Source organism: Schistocerca gregaria, unplaced genomic scaffold (assembly GCF_023897955.1).
Source record: "Schistocerca gregaria isolate iqSchGreg1 unplaced genomic scaffold, iqSchGreg1.2 ptg000174l, whole genome shotgun sequence".
In the NCBI taxonomy this organism is placed as follows: domain Eukaryota; kingdom Metazoa; phylum Arthropoda; class Insecta; order Orthoptera; family Acrididae; genus Schistocerca; species Schistocerca gregaria.
The window spans coordinates 2,136,386-2,151,080 of NW_026061726.1; the positions used below are offsets into that span (position 1 = coordinate 2,136,386).

At 49.3% G+C, this 14,695-nt stretch overlaps 2 non-coding genes across 2 annotated transcripts; both read right to left on the reverse strand.

Moving 5' to 3' along the window:
* Positions 1-1,056: 1,056 nt before the first annotated feature.
* Positions 1,057-1,129, reverse strand: Trnaa-ggc (transfer RNA alanine (anticodon GGC)). Its single transcript has one exon. It is a non-coding gene; the product is annotated as a tRNA-Ala (tRNA).
* A 3,685-nt stretch (positions 1,130-4,814) lies between these two features.
* Trnaa-ggc (transfer RNA alanine (anticodon GGC)) lies at positions 4,815-4,887 on the reverse strand. Its single transcript has one exon. It is a non-coding gene; the product is annotated as a tRNA-Ala (tRNA).
* Positions 4,888-14,695: the final 9,808 nt, after the last annotated feature.

Genomic DNA, 14,695 nt, shown 5'->3' on the forward strand with positions numbered 1-14,695 from the left:
TACTGTGTACCAATCTTGTCGTCCAACTGCAAAACACTGGGCCACAACAAGTTTCCGCGTCTCCATTGCACTGCGCATACTACGAAACGCTCTACAAACTTGGCATTCACCCTCGCAGCCGACTTTTCCGACTTTCCACGACGCTCATGCAACGATCACGCTAGTGACAGCATTATTTATAGTTCGACGTCGCGCCAAAGCGAATGAGCACATTTCGCCTACGGCTTAGGCCGCCCTCCTAGTGTGGCTGCTCGGTGTCTGCAGGCAGCGAGGGTCTGCAAGCTTCCTGTGTTCGCACCTATGTCACCTGTGCTTGCTTGTCAGAGACAGACTATCGCAAAACATACAACTCACTCCATGAATTGATTGCTACGGCATCTGTTATCAGCAGTCACAACTAGCAACACCTGTAGCAGCTGACTGCACGCAAAGAATAGGAATGTGCAGTGGGATTTACGTGAACTCGGCGCAAGCTTGTATTTTCCTAGACACATCTGCTGGCTGTGAGTTATTCCACTTGCATATCAAGGTGCGCATGTAGGTGTGTCAAAAATTCTGGAGGCACTGGGTGTTGATCCCATTACCTCTCGCATACTAAGCAAGCGCTCTACCTTCTGAGCTACGCCCGCCCCCCGAATACTAATGGTGCTACATACAGCCATATAGACGACACAGACCCTTGCACTCCCATTATTCAGCAGACAAACACTACTCTCTATGTATCCGTTAGGGTGTCTTTCAGGCTTCGTGCATTTTGTATCGAATCGTAGTTGGCCACAATGAAAGTGGCACGTATAACGTCGAAAATAGAATTCGGACACCGCTCTGAGTAAGACCAACGTGTTGTCCACCCTCTAGACATCAATGAGGTTAAGCCGCGATACCTAAGACAGATCGGCACTCGATGACACCTCGATAACAGCCGGTCCCCACACTTACATCTTGCTCTCCTTACGTCAGTATACATCATATCAGTCTGTGACGCTTGCTTTGCAACATCTTGCGTGCCTTTAGGTTCGCCGCGACCAACACTTACCATGCACTCACCACAAAAAATTGAGGCGCCGCGGCTTGAACCCTGGTCCTTCCACATGCCAAGCGAACGCTCTACCAACTGAGCTACGCCCCATGCACGAGCAAACTGCGCTATTCCCCATTTTTTGCGACTCAGATGCGCACGGACACGATGGTTGGTTGGTTTGTAGCGGTGAAGGGAGCAGAGTACAAAGGCGCGGACCCGTTCATATACACAAAAGTTCCAAGTAGTTTCGATGCTCTGGTATTACAAATGCAAATTCCGTCTGTTTTTAACGTCTTAAATTGAAAGAGCCGTCACAAATTGCTCCGTTTTCACTCCTTGTCGACAATCATACAGCACCTGAGGTAACAAACACATCTCGAGCCCCATTGTGCACTCCATTATTCATGCCAACTCAGTGCCTCGCTCTTTACTACTGTGTACCAATCTTGTCGTCCAACTGCAAAACACTGGGCCACAACAAGTTTCCGCGTCTCCATTGCACTGCGCATACTACGAAACGCTCCCCAAACTTGGCACTCACCCTCGCAGCCGACTTTTCCGACTTTCCACGACGCTCACGCTAGTGACAGCATTATTTATAGTTCGACGTCGCGCCAAAGCGAATGAGCACATTTCGCCTACGGCTTAGGCCGCCCTCCTAGTGTGGCTGCTCGGTGTCTGCAGGCAGCGAGGGTCTGCAAGCTTCCTGTGTTCGCACCTATGTCACCTGTGCTTGCTTGTCAGAGACAGACTATCGCAAAACATACAACTCACTCCATGAATTGATTGCTACGGCATCTGTTATCAGCAGTCACAACTAGCAACACCTGTAGCAGCTGACTGCACGCAAAGAATAGGAATGTGCAGTGGGATTTACGTGAACTCAGCGCAAGCTTGTATCTTCCTAGACACATCTGCTGGCTGTGAATTATTCCACTTGCATATCAAGGTGCGCATGTAGGTGTGTTAAAAATTCTGGAGGCACTGGGTATTGATCCCATTACCTCTCGCATACTAAGCAAGCGCTCTAACATCTGAGCTACGCCCGCCCCCCCGAAGACTAATGGTGCTACATACAGCCATATAGACGACACAGACCCTTGCACTCCCATTATTCAGCAGACAAACATTACTCTCTATGTATCCGTTAGGGTGACTTTCAGGTTTCGTGCATTCTGTATCGAATCGTAGTTGGCCACAATGAAAGTGGCACGTATAACGTCGAAAATAGAATTCGGACACCGCTCTGAGTAAGACCAACGTGTTGTCCACCCTCTAGACTTCAATGAGGTTAAGCCGCGATACCTAAGACAGATCTGCTCTCGATGACACCTCGATAACAGCCGGTCCCCACACTTACATCTTGCTCTCCTTACGTCAGTGTACATCATATCAGTCTGTGACGCTGGCTTTGCAACATCTTGCGTGCCTTTAGGTTCGCCGCGACCAACACTTACCATGCACTGACCTCAAAAAATGGAGTCGCCGCGGCTTGAACCCTGGACTTTTCACAAATGCGAAGCGAACGCTCTACCAACTGAGCTACACGCCACGCACGAGCAAACTGCGCTATTCCCAATTTTTTGCGACTCAGATGCGCACGGACACGATGGTTTGTTGGTTTGTAGCGGTAAAGGGAGCAGAGTACAAAGGCGCGGACCCGTTCATATACACAAAAGTTCCAAGTAGTTTCGATGCTCTGGTATTAAAAATGCAAATTCCGTCTGTTTTTAACGTCTTAAATTGAAAGAGCCGTCACAAATTGCTCCGTTTTCACTCCTTGTCGACAATCATACGGCACCTGAGGTAACAAACACATCTCGAGCCCCATTGTGCACTCCATTATTCATGCCAACTCAGTGCCTCGCTCTTTACTACTGTGTACCAATCTTGTCGTCCAACTGCAAAACACTGGGCCACAACAAGTTTCCGCGTCTCCATTGCACTGCGCATACTACGAAACGCTCCCCAAACTTGGCACTCACCCTCGCAGCCGACTTTTCCGACTTTCCACGACGCTCACGCTAGTGACAGCATTATTTATAGTTCGACGTCGCGCCAAAGCGAATGAGCACATTTCGCCTACGGCTTAGGCCGCCCTCCTAGTGTGGCTGCTCGGTGTCTGCTGGCAGCGAGGGTCTGCAAGCTTCCTGTGTTCGCACCTATGTAACCTGTGCTTGCTTGTCAGAGACAGACTATCGCAAAACATACAACTCACTCCATGAATTGATTGCTACGGCATCTGTTATCAGCAGTCACAACTAGCAACACCAGTAGCAGCTGACTGTATGCAAAGAATAGCAATGTGCAGTGGGATTTACGTGAACTCGGCGAAAGCTTGTATCTTCCTAGACACATCTGCTGGCTGTGAATTATTCCACTTGCATATCAAGGTGCGCAAGTAGGTGTGTTAAAAATTCTGGAGGCACTGGGTATTGATCCCAGTACCTCTCGCATACTAAGCGAGCGCTCTACCATCTGAGCTACGCCCGCCGCCCCGAAGACTAATGGTGCTACATACAAAGGCGCGGACCCGTTCATATACACAAAAGTTCCAAGTAGTTTCGATGCTCTGGTATTACAAATGCAAATTCCGTCTGTTTTTAACGTCTTAAATTGAAAGAGCCGTCACAAATTGCTCCGTTTTCACTCCTTGTCGACAATCATACCGCACCTGAGGTAACAAACACATCTCGAGCCCCATTGTGCACTCCATTATTCATGCCAACTCAGTGCCTCGCTCTTTACTACTGTGTACCAATCTTGTCGTCCAACTGCAAAACACTGGACCAAAACAAGTTTCCGCGTCTCCATTGCACTTCGCATACTACGAAACGCTCCCCAAACTTGGCACTCACCCACGCAGCCGACTTTTCCAACTTTCCACGACGCTCACAAAAGTGACAGCTTTATTTATAGTTCGACGTCGCGCCAAAGCGAATGAGCACATTTCGCCTACGGCTTAGGCCGCCCTTCTAGTGTGGCTGCTCGGTGTCTGCAGGCAGCGAGGGTCTGCAAGCTTCCTGTGTTCGCACCTATGTCACCTGTGCTTGCTTGTCAGAGACAGACTATCGCAAAACATACAACTCACTCCATGAATTGATTGCTACGGCATCTGTTATCAGCAGTCACAACTAGCAACACCTGTAGCAGCTGACTGCACGCAAAGAATAGGAATGTGCAGTGGGATTTACGTGAACTCGGCGCAAGCTTGTATCTTCCTAGACACATCTGCTGGCTGTGAGTTATTCCACTTGCATATCAAGGTGCGCATGTAGGTGTGTTAAAAATTCTGGAGGCACTGGGTATTGAGCCCAGTACCTCTCGCATACTAAGCAAGCGCTCTACCTTCTGAGCTACGCCCGCCCCCCGAATACTAATGGTGCTACATACAGCCATATAGACGACACAGACCCTTGCACTCCCATTATTCAGCAGACAAACACTACTCTCTATGTATCCGTTAGGGTGTCTTTCAGGCTTCGTGCATTTTGTATCGAATCGTAGTTGGCCACAATGAAAGTGGCACGTATAACGTCGAAAATAGAATTCGGACACCGCTCTGAGTAAGACCAACGTGTTGTCCACCCTCTAGACATCAATGAGGTTAAGCCGCGATACCTAAGACAGATCGGCACTCGATGACACCTCGATAACAGCCGGTCCCCACACTTACATCTTGCTCTCCTTACGTCAGTATACATCATATCAGTCTGTGACGCTTGCTTTGCAACATCTTGCGTGCCTTTAGGTTCGCCGCGACCAACACTTACCATGCACTCACCACAAAAAATTGAGGCGCCGCGGCTTGAACCCTGGTCCTTCCACATGCCAAGCGAACGCTCTACCAACTGAGCTACGCCCCATGCACGAGCAAACTGCGCTATTCCCCATTTTTTGCGACTCAGATGCGCACGGACACGATGGTTGGTTGGTTTGTAGCGGTGAAGGGAGCAGAGTACAAAGGCGCGGACCCGTTCATATACACAAAAGTTCCAAGTAGTTTCGATGCTCTGGTATTACAAATGCAAATTCCGTCTGTTTTTAACGTCTTAAATTGAAAGAGCCGTCACAAATTGCTCCGTTTTCACTCCTTGTCGACAATCATACAGCACCTGAGGTAACAAACACATCTCGAGCCCCATTGTGCACTCCATTATTCATGCCAACTCAGTGCCTCGCTCTTTACTACTGTGTACCAATCTTGTCGTCCAACTGCAAAACACTGGGCCACAACAAGTTTCCGCGTCTCCATTGCACTGCGCATACTACGAAACGCTCCCCAAACTTGGCACTCACCCTCGCAGCCGACTTTTCCGACTTTCCACGACGCTCACGCTAGTGACAGCATTATTTATAGTTCGACGTCGCGCCAAAGCGAATGAGCACATTTCGCCTACGGCTTAGGCCGCCCTCCTAGTGTGGCTGCTCGGTGTCTGCAGGCAGCGAGGGTCTGCAAGCTTCCTGCGTTCGCACCTATGTCACCTGTGCTTGCTTGTCAGAGACAGACTATCGCAAAACATACAACTCACTCCATGAACTGATTGCTACGGCATCTGTTATCAGCAGTCACAACTAGCAACACCTGTAGCAGCTGACTGCACGCAAAGAATAGGAATGTGCAGTGGGATTTACGTGAACTCAGCGCAAGCTTGTATCTTCCTAGACACATCTGCTGGCTGTGAATTATTCCACTTGCATATCAAGGTGCGCATGTAGGTGTGTTAAAAATTCTGGAGGCACTGGGTATTGATCCCATTACCTCTCGCATACTAAGCAAGCGCTCTAACATCTGAGCTACGCCCGCCACCCCGAAGACTAATGGTGCTACATACAGCCATATAGACGACACAGACCCTTGCACTCCCATTATTCAGCAGACAAACATTACTCTCTATGTATCCGTTAGGGTGACTTTCAGGTTTCGTGCATTCTGTATCGAATCGTAGTTGGCCACAATGAAAGTGGCACGTATAACGTCGAAAATAGAATTCGGACACCGCTCTGAGTAAGACCAACGTGTTGTCCACCCTCTAGACTTCAATGAGGTTAAGCCGCGATACCTAAGACAGATCTGCTCTCGATGACACCTCGATAACAGCCGGTCCCCACACTTACATCTTGCTCTCCTTACGTCAGTGTACATCATATCAGTCTGTGACGCTGGCTTTGCAACATCTTGCGTGCCTTTAGGTTCGCCGCGACCAACACTTACCATGCACTGACCTCAAAAAATGGAGTCGCCGCGGCTTGAACCCTGGACTTTTCACAAATGCGAAGCGAACGCTCTACCAACTGAGCTACGCCCCATGCACGAGCAAACTGCGCTATTCCCAATTTTTTGCGACTCAGATGCGCACGGACACGATGGTTTGTTGGTTTGTAGCGGTAAAGGGAGCAGAGTACAAAGGCGCGGACCCGTTCATATACACAAAAGTTCCAAGTAGTTTCGATGCTCTGGTATTACAAATGCAAATTCCGTCTGTTTTTAACGTCTTAAATTGAAAGAGCCGTCACAAATTGCTCCGTTTTCACTCCTTGTCGACAATCATACGGCACCTGACGTAACAAACACATCTCGAGCCCCATTGTGCACTCCATTATTCATGCCAACTCAGTGCCTCGCTCTTTACTACTGTGTACCAATCTTGTCGTCCAACTGCAAAACACTGGGCCACAACAAGTTTCCGCGTCTCCATTGCACTGCGCATACTACGAAACGCTCCCCAAACTTGGCACTCACCCTCGCAGCCGACTTTTCCGACTTTCCACGACGCTCACGCTAGTGACAGCATTATTTATAGTTCGACGTCGCGCCAAAGCGAATGAGCACATTTCGCCTACGGCTTAGGCCGCCCTCCTAGTGTGGCTGCTCGGTGTCTGCAGGCAGCGAGGGTCTGCAAGCTTCCTGTGTTCGCACCTATGTAACCTGTGCTTGCTTGTCAGAGACAGACTATCGCAAAACATACAACTCACTCCATGAATTGATTGCTACGGCATCTGTTATCAGCAGTCACAACTAGCAACACCAGTAGCAGCTGACTGTATGCAAAGAATAGGAATGTGCAGTGGGATTTACGTGAACTCGGCGAAAGCTTGTATCTTCCTAGACACATCTGCTGGCTGTGAATTATTCCACTTGCATATCAAGGTGCGCAAGTAGGTGTGTTAAAAATTCTGGAGGCACTGGGTATTGATCCCAGTACCTCTCGCATACTAAGCGAGCGCTCTACCATCTGAGCTACGCCCGCCGCCCCGAAGACTAATGGTGCTACATACAGCCATATTGTCGACACAGACCCTTGCACTCCCATTATTCAGCAGACAAACACTACTCTCTATGTATCCGTTAGGGTGTCTTTCAGGTTTCGTGCATTCTGTATCGAATCGTAGTTGGCCACAATGAAAGTGGCACGTATAACGTCGAAAATAGAATTCGGACACCGCTCTGAGTAAGACCAACGTGTTGTCCACCCTCTAGACTTCAATAAGGTTAAGCCGCGATACCTGAGACAGATCTGCACTCGATGACACCTCGATAACAGCCGGTCCCCACACTTACATCTTGCTCTCCTTACGTCAGTATACATCATATCAGTCTGTGACGCTGGCTTTACAACATCTTGCGTGCCTTTAGGTTCGCCGCGACCAACACTTACCATGCACTGACCACAAAAAATGGAGGCGCCGCGGCTTGAACCCTGGACGTTTCACATGCGAAGCGAACGCTCTACCAACTGCGCTACGCCCCATGCACGAGCAAACTGCGCTATTCCCCATTCATTGCGACTCAGATGCGCACGGACACGATGGTTGGTTGGTTTGTAGCGGTGAAGGGAGCAGAGTACAAAGGCGCGGACCCGTTCATATACACAAAAGTTCCAAGTAGTTTCGATGCTCTGGTATTACAAATGCAAATTCCGTCTGTTTTTAACGTCTTAAATTGAAAGAGCCGTCACAAATTGCTCCGTTTTCACTCCTTGTCGACAATCATACAGCACCTGAGGTAACAAACACATCTCGAACCCCATTGTGCACTCAGTGCCTCGCTCTTTACTACTGTGTACCAATCTTGTCGTCCAACTGCAAAACACTGGGCCACAACAAGTTTCCGCGTCTCCATTGCACTGCGCATACTACGAAACGCTCCCCAAACTTGGCACTCACCCTCGCAGCCGACTTTTCCGACTTTCCACGACGCTCACGCTAGTGACAGCATTATTTATAGATCGACGTCGCGCCAAAGCGAATGAGCACATTTCGCCTACGGCTTAGGCCGCCCTCCTAGTGTGCCTGCTCGGTGTCTGCAGGCAGCGAGGGTCTGCAAGCTTCCTGTGCTCGCACCTATTTCACCTGTGCTTGCTTGTAAGAGACAGACTATCGCAAAACATACAACTCACTCCATGAATCGATTGCTACGGCATCTGTTATCAACACTTACCATGCACTGACCACAAAAAATGGATGCGCCGCGGCTTGAACCTTGGACATTTCACATGCGAAGCGAATGCTCTACCAACTGAGCTACGCTACATGCACGAGCAAACTGCGCTATTCCCCATTCTTTGCGACTCAGATGCGCACGGACACGATGGTTGGTTGGTTTGTAGCGGTGAAGGGAGCAGAGTACAAAGGCGCGGACCCGTTCATATACACAAAAGTTCCAAGTAGTTTCGATGCTCTGGTATTACAAATGCAAATTCCGTCTGTTTTTAACGTCTTAAATTGAAAGAGCCGTCACAAATTGCTCCGTTTTCACTCCTTGTCGACAATCATACAGCACCTGAGGTAACAAACACATCTCGAGCCCCATTGTGCACTCCATTATTCATGCCAACTCAGTGCCTCGCTCTTTACTACTGTGTACCAATCTTGTCGTCCAACTGCAAAACACTGGGCCACAACAAGTTTCCGCGTCTCCATTGCATTGCGCATACTACGAAACGCTCGCCAAACTTGGCACTCACCCTCGCAGCCAACTTTTCCGACTTTCCACGACGCTCACGCTAGTGACAGCATTATTTATAGTTCGACGTCGCGCCAAAGCGAATGAGCACATTTCGCCTACGGCTTAGGCCGCCCTCCTAGTGTGGCTGCTCGGTGTCTGCAGGCAGCGAGGGTCTGCAAGCTTCCCGTGTTCGCACCTATGTCACCTGTGCTTGCTTGTCAGAGACAGACTATCGCAAAACATACAACTCACTCCATGAATTGATTCCTACGGCATCTGTTATCAGCAGTCACAACTAGCAACACCAGTAGCAGCTGACTGCACGCAAAGAATAGGAATGTGCAGTGGGATTTACGTGAACTCGGCGCAAGCTTGTATCTTCCTAGACACATCTGCTGGCAGTGAATTATTCCACTTGCATATCAAGGTGCGCATGTAGGTGTGTTAAAAATTCTGGAGGCAATGGGTATTGATCCCATTACCTCTCGCATACTAAGCAAGCGCTCTAACATCTGAGCTACGCCCGCCCCCCCGAAGACTAATGGTGCTACATACAGCCATATAGACGACACAGACCCTTGCACTCCCATTATTCAGCAGACAAACACTACTCTCTATGTATCCGTTAGGGTGTCTTTCAGGCTTCGTGCATTCTGTATCGAATCGTAGTTGGCCACAATGAAAGTGACACGTATAACGTCCAAAATAGAATTCGGACACCGCTCTTAATAAGACCAACGTGTTGTCCACCCTCTAGACTTCAATGAGGTTAAGCCGCGATACCTAAGACAGATCTGCACTCGATGACACCTCGATAACAGCCGGTCCCCACACTTACATCTTGCTCTCCTTACGTCAGTATACATCATATCAGTCTGTGACGCTGGCTTTGCAACATCTTGCGTGCCTTTAGGTTCGCCGCGACCAACACTTACCATGCACTGACCTCAAAAAATGGAGTCGCCGCGGCTTGAACCCTGGACTTTTCACAAATGCGAAGCGAACGCTCTACCAACAGAGCTACGCCCCATGAACGAGCAAACTGCGCTATTCCCCATTCTTTGCGACTCAGATGCGCACGGACACGATATTTGGTTGGTTTGTAGCGGTGAAGGGAGCAGAGCACAAAGGCACGGACCCGTTCATATACACAAAAGTTCCAAGTAGTTTCGATGCTCTGGTATTACAAATGCAAATTCCGTCTGTTTTTAACGTCTTAAATTGAAAGAGCCGTCACAAATTGCTCCGTTTTCACTCCTTGTCGACAATCATACAGCACCTGAGGTAACAAACACATCTCGAGCCCCATTGTGCACTCAGTGCCTCGCTCTTTACTACTGTGTACCAATCTTGTCGTCCAACTGCAAAACACTGGGCCACAACAAGTTTCCGCGTCTCCATTGCACTGCGCATACTACGAAACGCTCCCCAAACTTGGCACTCACCCTCGCAGCCGACTTTTCCGTCTTTCCACGACGCTCACGCTAGTGACAGCATTATTTATAGTTCGACGTCGCGCCAAAGCGAATGAGCACATTTCGCCTACGGCTTAGGCCGCCCTCCTAGTGTGGCTGCTCGGTGTCTGCAGGCAGCGAGGGTCTGCAAGCTTCCCGTGTTCGCACCTATGTCACCTGTGCTTGCTTGTAAGAGACAGACTATCGCAAAACATACAACTCACTCCATGAATCGATTGCTACGGCATCTGTTATCAACACTTACCATGCACTGACCACAAAAAATGGATGCGCCGCGGCTTGAACCTTGGACATTTCACATGCGAAGCGAACGCTCTACCAACTGAGCTACGCTACATGCACGAGCAAACTGCGCTATTCCCCATTCTTTGCGACTCAGATGCGCACGGACACGATGGTTGGTTGGTTTGTAGCGGTGAAGGGAGCAGAGTACAAAGGCGCGGACCCGTTCATATACACAAAAGTTCCAAGTAGTTTCGATGCTCTGGTATTACAAATGCAAATTCCGTCTGTTTTTAACGTCTTAAATTGAAAGAGCCGTCACAAATTGCTCCGTTTTCACTCCTTGTCGACAATCATACAGCACCTGAGGTAACAAACACATCTCGAGCCACATTGTGCACTCCATTATTCATGCCAACTCAGTGCCTCGCTCTTTACTACTGTGTACCAATCTTGTCGTCCAACTGCAAAACACTGGGCCACAACAAGTTTCCGCGTCTCCATTGCACTGCGCATACTACGAAACGCTCCCCAAACTTGGCACTCGCCCTCGCAGCCGGCTTTTCCGACATTCCACGACCCTCACGCTAGTGACAGCATTATTTATAGTTCAACGTCGCGCCAAAGCGAATGAGCACATTTCGCCTACAGCTTAGGCCGCCCTCCTAGTGTGGCTGCCTGGTGTCTGCAGGCAGCGAGGATCTGCAAGCTTCCTGTGTTCGCACCTATGTCACCTGTGCTTGCTTGTCAGAGACAGACTATCGCAAATCATACAACTCACTCCATGAATTGATTGCTACGGCATCTGTTATCAGCAGTCACAACTAGCAACACCAGTAGCAGCTGACTGCACGCAAAGAATAGGAATGTGCAGTGGGATTTACGTGAACTCGGCGAAAGCTTGTATCTTCCTAGACACATCTGCTGGCTGTGAATTATTCCACTTGCATATCAAGGTGCGCATTTAGGTGTGTTAAAAATTCTGGAGGCACTGGGTATTGATCCCAGTACCTCTCGCATACTAAGCGAGCGCTCTACCATCTGAGCTACGCCCGCCGCCCCGAAGACTAATGGTGCTATATACAGCCATATTGTCGACACAGACCCTTGCACTCCCATTATTCAGCAGACAAAAACTACTCTCTATGTATCCGTTAGGGTGTCTTTCAGGTTTCGTGCATTCTGTATCGAATCGCAGTTGGCCACAATGAAAGTGCCACGTATAACGTCGAAAATAGAATTCGGACACCGCTCTGAGTAAGACCAACGTGTTGTCCACCCTCTAGACTTCAATGAGGTTAAGCGGCGATACCTAAGACAGATCTGCACTCGATGACACCTCGATAACAGCCGGTCCCCACACTTACATCTTGCTCTCCTTACGTCAGTATACATCATATCAGTCTGTGACGCTGGCTTTGCAACATCTTGCGTGCCTTTAGGTTCGCCGCGACCAACACTTACCATGCACTGACCACAAAAAATGGAGGCGCCGCGGCTTGAACCTTGGACCTTTCACATGCGAAGCGAACGCTCTACCAACTGAGCTACGCCCCACGCACGAGCAAACTGCGCTATTCCCCATTCATTGCGACTCAGATGCGCACGGACACGATGGTTGGTTGGTTTGTAGCGGTGAAGGGAGCAGAGTACAAAGGCGCGGACCCCTTCATATACACAAAAGTTCCAAGTAGTTTCGATGCTCTGGTATTACAAATGCAAATTCCGTCTGTTTTTAACGTCTTAAATTGAAAGAGCCGTCAAAAATTGCTACGTTTTCACTCCTTGTCGACAATCATACAGCACCTGAGGTAACAAACACATCTCGAGCCCCATTGTGCACTCAGTGCCTCGCTCTTTACTACTGTGTACCAATCTTGTCGTCCAACTGCAAAACACTGGGCAACAACAAGTTTCTGCGTCTCCATTGCACTGCGCATACTACGAAACGCTCCCCAAACTTGGCACTCACCTCGCAGCCGACTTTTCCGACTTTCCACGACGCTCACGCTAGTGACAGCATTATTTATAGTTCGACGTCGCGCCAAAGCGTATGCGCACATTTCGCCTACGGCTTAGGCCGCCCTCCTAGTGTGGCTGCTCGGTGTCTGCAGGCAACGAGGGTCTGCAAGCTTCCTGTGTTCGCACCTATGTCACCTGTGCTTGCTTGTCAGAGACAGACTATCGAAAAACATACAACTCACTCCATGAATTGATTGCTACGGCATCTGTTATCAACACTTACCATGCACTGACAACAAGAAATGGAGGCGCCGCGGCTTGAACCCTGGACATTTCACATGCGAAGCGAACGCTCTACCAACTGAGCTACGCCCCATGCACGAGCAAACTGCGCTATTCCCCATTCTTTGCGACTCAGATGCGCACGGACACGATGGTTGGTTGGTTTGTAGCGGTGAAGGGAGCAGAGTACAAAGGCGCGGACCCCTTCATATACACAAAACTTCCAAGTAGTTTCGATGCTCTGGTATTACAAATGCAAATTCCGTCTGTTTTTAACGTCTTAAATTGAAAGAGCCGTCACAAATTGCTCCGTTTTCACTCCTTGTCGACAATCATACAGCACCTGAGGTAACAAACACATCTCGAGCCCCATTGTGCACTCCATTATTCATGCCAACTCAGTGCCTCGCTCTTTACTACTGTGTACCAATCTTGTCGTCCAACTGCAAAACACTGGGCCACAACAAGTTTTCGCGTCTCCATTGCACTGCGCATACTACGAAACGCTCCCCAAACTTGGCACTCACCCTCGCAGCCGACTTTTCCGACTTTCCACGACGCTCACGCTAGTGACAGCATTCTTTATAGTTCGACGTCGCGCCAAAGCGAATGAGCACATATCACCTACGGCTTAGGCCGCCCTCCTAGTGTGGCTGCTCGGTGTCTGCAGGCAGCGAGGGTCTGCAAGCTTCCCGTGTTCGCACCTATGTCACCTGTGCTTGCTTGTCAGAGACAGACTATCGCAAAACATACAACTCACTCCATGAATTGATTGCTACGGCATCTGTTATCAGCAGTCACAACTAGCAACACCAGTAGCAGCTGACTGCACGCAAAGAATAGGAATGTGCAGTGGGATTTACGTGGTCTCGGCGCAAGCTTGTATCTTCCTAGACACATCTGCTGGCTGTGAAATATTCCACTTGCATATCAAGGTGCGCATGTAGGTGTGTTAAAAATTCTGGAGGCACTGGGTATTGAACCCAGCACCTCTCGCATACTAAGTGAGCGCTGTACCATCTGAGCTACGCCCCCCCCCCCCCCCCCCCCGAAGACTAATGGTGCTACATACAGCCATATAGACGACACAGACCCTTGCACTCCCATTATTCAGCAGACAAACACTACTCTCTATGTATCCGTTAGGTTGTCTTTCAGGTTTCGTGCATTCTGTATCGAATCGTAGTTGGCCACAATGAAAGTGGCACGTATAACGTCGAAAATAGAATTAGGACACCGCTCTGAGTAAGACCAACGTGTTGTCCACCCTCTAGACTTCAATGAGGTTAAGCCGCGATACCTAAGACAGATCTGCACTCGATGACACCTCGATAACAGCCGGTCCCCACACTTACATCTTGCTCTCCTTACGTCAGTATACATCATATCAGTCTGTGACGCTGGCTTTGCAACATCTTGCGTGCCTTTAGGTTCGCCGCAACCAACACCTACCATGCACTGACCACAAAAAATGGAGGCGCCGCGGCTTGAACCCTGGACTTTTCACATGCCAAGCGAACGCTCTACCAACTGAGCTACGCCCCATGCATGAGCAAACTGCGCTATTCCCCATTGTTTGCGACTCAGATGCGCACGGACACGATATTTGGTTGGTTTGTAGCGGTGAAGGGAGCAGAGTACAAAGGCGCGGACCCGTTCATATACACAAAAGTTCCAAGTAGTTTCGATGCTCTGGTATTACAAATGCAAATTCCGTCTGTTTTTAACGTCTTAAATTGAAAGAGCCGTCACAAATTGCTCCGTTTTCACTCCTTGTCGACAATC